Below are 9,866 nucleotides of genomic sequence, written 5' to 3' on the forward strand. Positions count from 1 at the left end.
ACGAAATGATACTTGACATTAGAAAAGCTCTAGCAAAACGAACTACACGATCTTGTGCTATGCTTAGGATTGGGTCTTGTCCATCACATCATTCTCCTAATGATGTGATCCCATTATCAATGACATCCAATGTCCATGGTCAGGAAACCATGACCATCTGTTGATCAACAAGATAGTCAACTAGAGTCTCACTAGGGACATGTTATGGTCTATGTATTCACACATGTATTACGGTTTCCGATTAATACAATTTTAGCATGAACAATAGACAACTATCATGAACAAGGAAATATAATAATAACCATTTTATTATTGCCTCTAGGGCATATTTCCAACAAGTTAAGCATGTCGGTTAAGTCATCGACAATGGCTATAAAGTGGGTGGTGGGTGGGAAACGAAGTTCTTTGTCGTTCGCTTCCCATTCGAACTGGACATAGTTTGGCCGAGAATCCCCTGTCACGGAGAGGGATTTCAATGAATTTAACACGTCGTCAAAAGGCGAGTGCTGGAAGATGTCCGCGGAGCTGAACTCTAAGACCGGCGTCCGATCGGGTTCGATGGACGCGGATGCATGCGGTCCGGAGCTTATGGCCGGAGACGAGTCCGAGGTTCCGGTAACACAAGCCCAGCCTGATGTTGGGTCTGTCTGCGGCTCGAGCACCGCTGAGTCTGCGACCTCCGCGGCGGGGTTGAGTTTCCAGTCTTCGGACGACGCGGTCCGCTCCAGCTCTAGGCCCAGGGCGGTCACATGCGCTATCTCCTGTGTGGGGCCAGATGACAGATCTAGGTCATGTTCATCGTGGTGGCTGAGGACAGCCGTCATGGGCTCGGATCCATCAAAGATTAAGTCTCCGCGGATATCGGCCACAAAATTCAGGCTTCCAAATCTGACCTGATGGCCAGGGGCGTAGCTATCGATGTACTCTAGATGGCCAAGTGAGTTGGCCCGCAGTGTGAAGCCGCCGAAAATGAAGATCTGTCCTGGGAGGGGAATCTCTCCCTGGAGTGCGTTGCAGTATATGATTGATGGAGCCATCAAGCCTTCTGGTGATGACGCAGTGGAACTCTCAATGAAAGCACATATGTCAATGTCAAAAACGGCGGATCTCGGGTAGGGGGTCCCGAACTGTGCATCTAAGGCTAATGGTAACAGGAGGGCGGGGACACAATGTTTACCCAAGTTTGGACCTTCTCTATGGAGGTAATACCCTACTTCCTGCTTGATTGATCTTGATGAATATGAGTATTACAAGAGTTGATCTACCACGAGATCGTAATGGCAGACCCTAGAAGTCTACCCTATGAAATTATGATTATTGTGGCTTAACCCTAGAAGTCTAAACCCTCTGGTTTATATAGACACCAGGGGGGACTAGGGTTGTACAAAGTCGGTTATAGAGAAAGGAATCTACATATCTGAATCTCCAAGCTTGCCTTCCCCACCAAGGAGAGTCCCATCCGGACACGGGACAAAGTCTTCTATCTTGTATCTTCATAGTCCAACAGTCCGGCCAAAGTATATAGTCCGGCTATCTGAGGACCCCTTAGTCCAGGACTCCCTCACCTATATCTACCATCCATATTGCACTTGTATCACCATCTCTTCGCCGAGCTAGTACACCTATACAATTTACCATTGTATTAGGTGTGTTGGGGACACAAGAGACTCTTTGTTATTTGGTTGCAGGGTTGTTTGAGAGAGACCATCTTCATCCTACGCCTCCCACGGATTGATAAACCTTAGGTCATCCACTTGAGGGAAATTTGCTACTATCCTACAAACCTCTGCACTTGGAGGCCCAACAACGTCTACAAGAAGAAGGTTGCGTAGTAGACATCAATCTCTTTTTTGGCGCCGCTGCCGGGGATGTTAGCGCTTGAAGGCATATCTTTAGATCTTGCAATTGAATCTTTTAGTTTCTTGTTTTATCACTAGTTTAGTTTATAAAATAAAACTACAAAAAAATGGAATTGAGGTTGCCTCATATGCTTCATCTTTTTAATGTCTATTATGAAAATGATGGAAAGGAAAATTGTGCTCAAGTGTTAGAAGAAAAAGTCTATAAAATGTTTGGCATAAAATCTTTGTATGATGAGCATGATTGCAATGTTGTTAGTATGAATTCCTTGAATATCCATGATGCTAATGATATGCAAAGCCACAACTTGGGTATGCTATGTTTGATGGAGATGATATTTTTTGTCCCCCAAGTTTTGATGAGCAAATTTATTTTGATGTTAGCATGCCTCCTATTTATGATGATTATATTGATGAAAGTGGGTTTGGAAGAGTGTCAACTTTAGGAAGTAATGATCCCACTATTTTGGAGGGTGTTGAATCTTATTGTGATAATTATGAAAGTGGATTTGGAGAGGTCATGACTTTATTTAGTAATGAATCCACTGTTTTGGAAGAGGTTCCAATTGATTATGAGAACAAAGTTGCTATCTATGATGATTATTGTGATGACATGTATGCTATAAAGAATAATGATAACCATGAAACTTTTCATCATGATTTTTTTCAACTGGATTATGCCTCACATGATAGTTATTTTGTTGAGTTTGCTCCCACTGCTATTCATGAGAACAAATTTGATTATGTGGAGAGTAATAAAAATTCTATGCTTATGCATCATGAAAAGAGTGCTTTATGTGATAGTTATATTGTTAAATTCACTCATAAAGCTACTGAAAATTATTATGAGGGAGGAATATATGCTTGTAGGAATTGCAATAATATCAAGTTTCCTCTCTATGTGCTTAAAGTTTTGAAGTTATGCTTGTTTTGCCTTCCTATTCTAGTTGATTATTGTTCCCATAAGTTGTTTGCTCACAAAATTCCTATGCATAGGAAGTGGGTTAGACTAAAATGTGCTAGTCATATTCTTCATGATGCTCCCGCTATGTTTCAATTCTTGTCTTTTATACGAGCATCATTGAAATCATCATGCCTAGCTAAAAGGCATTAAAGAAAAGCGCTTGTTGGGAGACAACCCAACATTTACCCCTACTGTTTTTGTGTGTCCACATGATTATGCTACTATAGTAATCATGTTTTATAGATTTTGTTTCAATAAAGTGCCAAGTAATAAGAACATTTACCCCTATTTGCAAGAACAAGAACATCATTAATTCTTCCGATAGGCATTTTGGTAGTAGAATCCGCTAAGTGCAAATTTAAAGAGAATTCTTCAATATTGGTATGACCAAGCACATCAAATAAAGATTTACGAATTGTATAAACACTAGCACCCAAATCACACAAAGCAAAACACTCAGAATTTTTAATCTTGACTTTGATACTAGATTCCCACTCATCTTGCAATTTTCTAGGAATTGAAACTTCTAATTCCAACTTTTCTTCAAAAGCTTTCATCATGGCATCAACAATATGTTTAGTAAAAGCTTTATTTTGTTCATAAGCATGGGGTGAATTTATCATGGATTGCAACAAAGAAATACAATCAACCAAAGAGCAACTATCATAATTAAAGTCTTTGTAATCCAAAATAGTGGGCGCACATCACTAGTTAAAGTCTTGACCTCTTCAAACCCACTTTTATCAAATTTTTCAACAAGATTTTCACCCTTCGAATCATAAGGACGCCTTTTAACTAAAGTTGACTCTTCTCAAGTCCCTTTTTCATCAATCTTAATTTTACTAAACAACGAATCAATAGAAGAAACACCAATCATTTTAAGATCTTCATCTCTTTTATGAAAGTAATCACTAGAAACTGCTCTTTCTAGAAATTCTCTTTTAGCACTAAGCATAGCGGTTCTTTCTTACTTTCATACATAAAAACATAAAGAGCTTTAATTGATCTTCAACTTTCGGCACAAAATTTTCATCTTGAGAGTTTCTACATCATGAGAAATTCTATCAACACTTCTAGACAAATCATCAGTTTTATTCAATTCTTTGATCGAAGTATTGAAAGCTTTTTGAGTATTGATAAATTCTTTAATATTGTTCTCAAGATCATAGGTGTTTCTATTATTATTATAAGTAGGATTACCATAGGAAGTACCATAATTATTAGAGGAATTACTATGAAAAGGCCTAGGATTAAAATTACCTCTATAAGCATTGAAATTGTTTCGCGAGACAAAATTCACATCTATGGCATAACTATTTTGCTCAATCAAAGTAGACAAAGGCACATCAGTAAAATCAATAGGATCACTTTTATTTGCAACCAACTTCATAAGAGCATCAAATTTTTCACTCAAAGAAATTATTTCTTCTATGGAGTTGACTTCTTTACTAGTAGGAGCTCTTTTGGTATGCCATTGTGAGTAATTTGCCATAATATTGTCTAGCAATTTAGTAGCTTCACCCAAAGTAATTTCCATAAAAGTACCCTCCACAACGGAATCTAGATGATTATGAGAAACAAAATTCAATCCCGCATAAAATTTTTGTATGATCATCCAAAGATTTAACCCATGAGTTGGGCAATTCCTTAGCATCAGTTTCATCCTTTCTCAAGGTTTGCAACATGCTCATGTTCAAGTTGCTTGAAATTCATGATCTGGGTTCTAAGGGAAATAATTTTTGCGGGCGGAAAACACTTAGTGATAAAAGCATCCTTGCACTTGTTCCAAGAATCAATACTATTGCGAGGAAAATAAGAAAACTAATTTTTTGCACGATCTCGTAGAGAAATCGGAAATAATTTCAAATTCACAACATCATTGTCCACATCTTTTTTATGTTGCATGTCGCATAATTCCACGAATGTGTTAAGATGGGACTTGACATCCTCATTAGGAGTACCGACAAATTGATCATTCATAACAAGATTCAGCAAAGAAGTATTAATATCACAAGACTCCGCACTAATGGCGGGAGGAGCAATCCAGGTGCTAATAAAATCATTGTTGTTGGTATTTGAGGAATCACACAACTTGGTGTTCTATTGAGTCATGATGACTTCATAACAAGATTGCACTCAAAAAAAAAGATCAGACGAGAAAATGGCGAACGGAAAAGAGGGTGAATAAAACGACAAATTTTTGTGAAGTGGAGGAGAGGAAAACGAGAGGCAAATGGTAAATAATGTAAATTGCGAGGAGATGGGATTTATGATTAGGAACCTGGTTGATGTTGAAGACCCTCCCCGGCAACGGCGCCAGAAATTTCTTTTGATATCTGCTAGAACTACGTCGGTATTTCCCCAAAGAGGAAGGGATGATGCAGTATAGCCACGGTAGGTATTTCCCTCAATGATGAGACCAAGGTTATCGAACCAGTAGGAGAACCTCCTCACACCACGTAAACAGCACCTGCACACAAATAACAAATACTCGCAACCCGACGTGTCAAAGGGGTTGTCAATCTGTCGGGGAAAACGAACACCTATGGGATCAGGGGCGATCACTTCTACGTTCGGCAGGGGGAGGGGCTGCACGAAGAGCAGGTCTAGCGATCACTGTGAGGGGATTTCTACCCAGGTTCGGGCCGCAAAGATGCGTAATACCCTAGTCCTTCTTGTCTGTATATTAGTGTTCTTGAGTTCTTGAACTAGCTGCGATGCATGCCTAGCTCAAAAAGTTTGAATCCTCTCTCAATACGCATCGGGCCTCCTTTTATACGTAAAAGGGGTTGCCACAGTGGCACATAGGAGGTGGAAAGTATCTACAGTGTACATACTTATCACGGGCGTTGTAGGACAAACACATTTAATGCGCTGCATATGTGCCCCTTCACTGTATCAGGAACGGCAACTGAAGCCATCCCGTCCGTCGCGGTCCTTCCTCGCCTTGACACACTTCCAGGCTGACGAGGAATGCAGTGCCACGCTGGCTAGCTAGCTATTGTGTTGGCGTTGTAGTAGATCCTCCACGAAGATCTGCATGCCGCCACGCAGGCGCCTGCTTAGTTGGCACGCTGGTCGTCGCACTGGAGTGGTGGTGAGGTGGCAAATCCTTGCCGGGCACGGGCCTAGCCCTGGCCCAGCAATCGTCCCCGGCAAGCCCGATCATCCCCGGCAAGGGTCTTGCTGGGGGTCTTCGTCTTCTGGTCCTACATGGACCTGAAGGCCGTCAATCTTCATGAAGATCTGTATGCTGCCACGCATGCGTTCCCAAATCTTGGTCTTAACATGGTCAATGGTGTTAGAACTCTCAGCCTCAAGGGTGATGGCCTTGCTGGTGCTGTGTAGGTTACCCCGGCAAGGAGCTTGCCGGGGCTACATACGTTGCCCCGGCAAGGATGCTGCCGGGGGAGGTTCAGCATGTCTTGTACTCTTTATTCAATGTATTGAGTATTTGTCTTGGTAGTTTCACGTTCTGTCTTCTGCTGCCCTGCCAGGCCCTGCCGCAGGTGTGGCTACAATTACCCGTGCACAAGTAAGGGGTACAGAAAGAGCCCATAATTTTGTACACTGACACAATCCCTTTCGGGCATGACGCCTCAAGATAGGCAAATAACGTGAGATAAAAGTGGTAGATAGGATAAATAGATCGCGGAACAAATAAATTGCAGCAAGGTATTTTTGTATTTTTGGTTTAATAGATCTGAAAATAAATGCAAAGTAAAATAGATCACAAAGGCAAATATGATGAAAAGAGACCCGGGGGCCGTAGGTTTCACTAGTGGCTTCTCTCGAGAAAAATAGCAAACGGTGGGAAAATAATTACTGATGGGCAATTGATAGAACTTCAAATAATCATGACGATATCCAGGCAATGATCATTATATAGGCATCATGTCCAAGATTAGTAGACCGACTCCTGCCTGCATCTACTACTATTACTCCACACATCGACCGCTATCTAGCATGCATCTAGTGTATTAAGTTCATGGAGAAACGGAGTAATCAATAAGAATGATGACATGATGTAGACAAGATCTATTTATGTAGAAATAGATCCCATCTTGTTATCCTTAATAGCAATGATACATACGTGTTGTTTCCCCTTCTGTCACTGGGATCAAGCACCGTAAGATCGAACCCATCACAAAGCACCTCTTCCCATTGCAAGATAAATAGATCAAGTTGGCCAAACAAAACCCAAATATCGGAGAAGAAATACGAGGCTATAATCAATCACGCATATAAGAGATCAAAGAAGACTCAAATAACTTTCATGAATAAAAACATAGATCTGATCATAAACTCAAAGTTCATCGGATCCCAACAAACACACCGCAAAAAGAATTACATCATATGGATCTCCATGAGACCATTGTATTGATAATCAAGAGAGAGAGAGAGAGGAAGCCATCTAGGTACTAACTACGGACCCGAAGGTCTACAAAGAACTACTCACGCATCATTGGAGAGGCACCAATGGAAGTGGTGAACCCCTCCGTGGTCTAGATTGGATGTGGTGTTTCTGGACACTATGACGGCTGAATTGATTTTCGTCGACTCCCCTAGGGTTTCTGGAATATTGGGTTATTTATAGAGCAAATATGCGGTTTAGGGGGCACTCGAGGTGGCACAACCCACCTGGGTACACCTGGGCCCCCAGGCGCACCCTGGTGGGTGCTGCCCCCGTCGAGGCACCCCTAGGTGCTTTCTTGGCCCACTGGATGTCTTCTGGCCCAAAAAAAATCCTCAAAAAGTTTCACTGCGTTTGGACTCCGTTTGGTATTGATTTCATGCGATGTAAAAAACATGCAGAAAACAACAACTGGCACTGGGCACTATATCAACAGGTTAGTACCAAAAATATATATATAATGACTATAAAATGGTTGTAGAATATCGAAGAATGATAATATAACAACATGGAACAATCAAAATTATATATACGTTGGAGACGTATCAGCATCCCGAAGCTTAATTCCTACTCGTCCTCGAGTAGGTAAATGATAAAAATAGAATTTTTGTGGAATTCTGCCTAACGTGTTACATCACATTTCTTTTCTTTATAGCATGGACATATGGACTTTTATATGATCCAAAGCAATAGTCTAGTTTTGACATGAAGATTTAATACTCAAGCATATCAACAAGCAACCATTTCTTTCAAAATACCAACACTAAAGCAAGTTATCCCTAGCCCATTATGCTCAATCATTGATCCATTCATGAAACACACTCGAATATTAGCTACACTCAATGCTCAAATACGATCATACTGCCCCTTAGTTGGTGCTTTATAAGAGAATATGGAGACTCAAATTCAAAACAAAAATTGCATAAGTAAAAGAAAGGCCCTTCACGGAGGGAAGTAGGGATTTGTAGAGGTGCCAGAGCTCAAAGCTTAAATTGAGAGATAGAAATATTCTTGAGAGGCATACTTTTCCCACCAAAAAACGACTTAGAGATCCCAACACTTTCCATGCTAGATACATCATAGGTGGTTCCCAAATACAAAATAAAGTTTATTCCTTTTTCCACCATTACTTTCACTTTCCATGGCTAGACGAATCCACGGTTGCCTTCCATACCAACACTTTCAAAGGAATTTATTATTTGACAACATAAAGTAAATTCATTTTTCATTTCGGGACTGGGCATATCTAATACCTTTGTCGTACTCTCGTGCAATGACAAGTGAATAAACACTCATCATGAGAATAACACATCTAGCATGGAAAATATTGGTCACCCTTCATCGCCACGCGAGCGGTAGAGCACACAAAACAGAAATTTATTTTGAAATTAGAGATGGCACATGCAAATTTGCTTAGAACGGCATGGAAATACCGCATATAGGTAGGTATAGTGGACTCATATGGCAAAACTGGTTTAAAGGGTTTTGGATGCACAAGTAGTGATCATACTTAGTGCAAAATTAAGGCTAGCAAAAAGATTAAGAAGTGACCAACCAAAAAGCGAAAAATCTCGTACCCAAGCATTAAGCATAAGTAACACCGAATAATGCACCATAAGTAGGATATAAATTTCATTGCATAGCTATTGACTTTTGTGCTTGCATAGGGAATCACAAACCTTAACATCAATATTCTTACTAAAGCACAATTACTCATTAACATGACTCACATATCATATCGTCATTTCTCCAAACCATTACTAAGAATCAAGTTTATTTTGTCCAATTATCTTCATGAAAGTTTGTATCATATCCTCCTTGGATATCTATCACTTTGGGACTATTTTCATATGTTGCTTTTGATAAGCTCAAACAAATATAAGTGAAGAACATGAGCATAATTTTTCTTTCTCTCAAAATAACCTATGTGAAGCAAGAGAATTTTTTTGAAAAATTTACTAAATCCCAAATAAATCTAAGTGAAGCACTAGAGCAAATCCATGGATCTAAAAATGTAAGTGAAGCATAGGAGCAAGCATAGCATAATTTTTGGCTCTCTCAAAAAGGTGTGTTCAGAAAGGATTCAATACTTGAAACACAAAGCAAAACAAGCAAAGACTCATTTCATACAAGACGCTCCAAGCAAAACTCATAATATGTGACGAATAAAAATATACACTACAAAAAAAAGACACATCTGTGACATATGACACTTCTATGATGATAATTGTGACAAAACCCGGTATCATCATAGATGTGGTGGGATCCTACTTCTATCACAAAAAATCATGACAGAAAATGGGCTTTTCGTCCTGGGCGGGCCGGAGACGCAGCTGCATGACATTCTTTGGGTCGTCCATGACAGAAAAAACCATGGTAGAAGCGAGGGGGAGGAGAATTTCGGGGAGTTGCCGGTTACGGTGGGTGGTCGGGGGCTGAGCGATGCGCGTTTCTCTCGTACATGTGCGAGGCGTTGGCTCTAATTGAACCCGAGCGAGGCGTTGGGCTCTAACTGAACCCGAGCGATTGCACTGCAGGCTACGCATTACTGAACCCGAGCGATCGATTGATGGCTGTTAACTGAACCCGATGGAGTTCCTTCGCTACTGCTGCTACTGAAGCCGATCGA

Source organism: Triticum dicoccoides, chromosome 4B (genome assembly GCF_002162155.2).
Source record: "Triticum dicoccoides isolate Atlit2015 ecotype Zavitan chromosome 4B, WEW_v2.0, whole genome shotgun sequence".
NCBI classification, from domain to species: Eukaryota; Viridiplantae; Streptophyta; class Magnoliopsida; order Poales; family Poaceae; genus Triticum; species Triticum dicoccoides.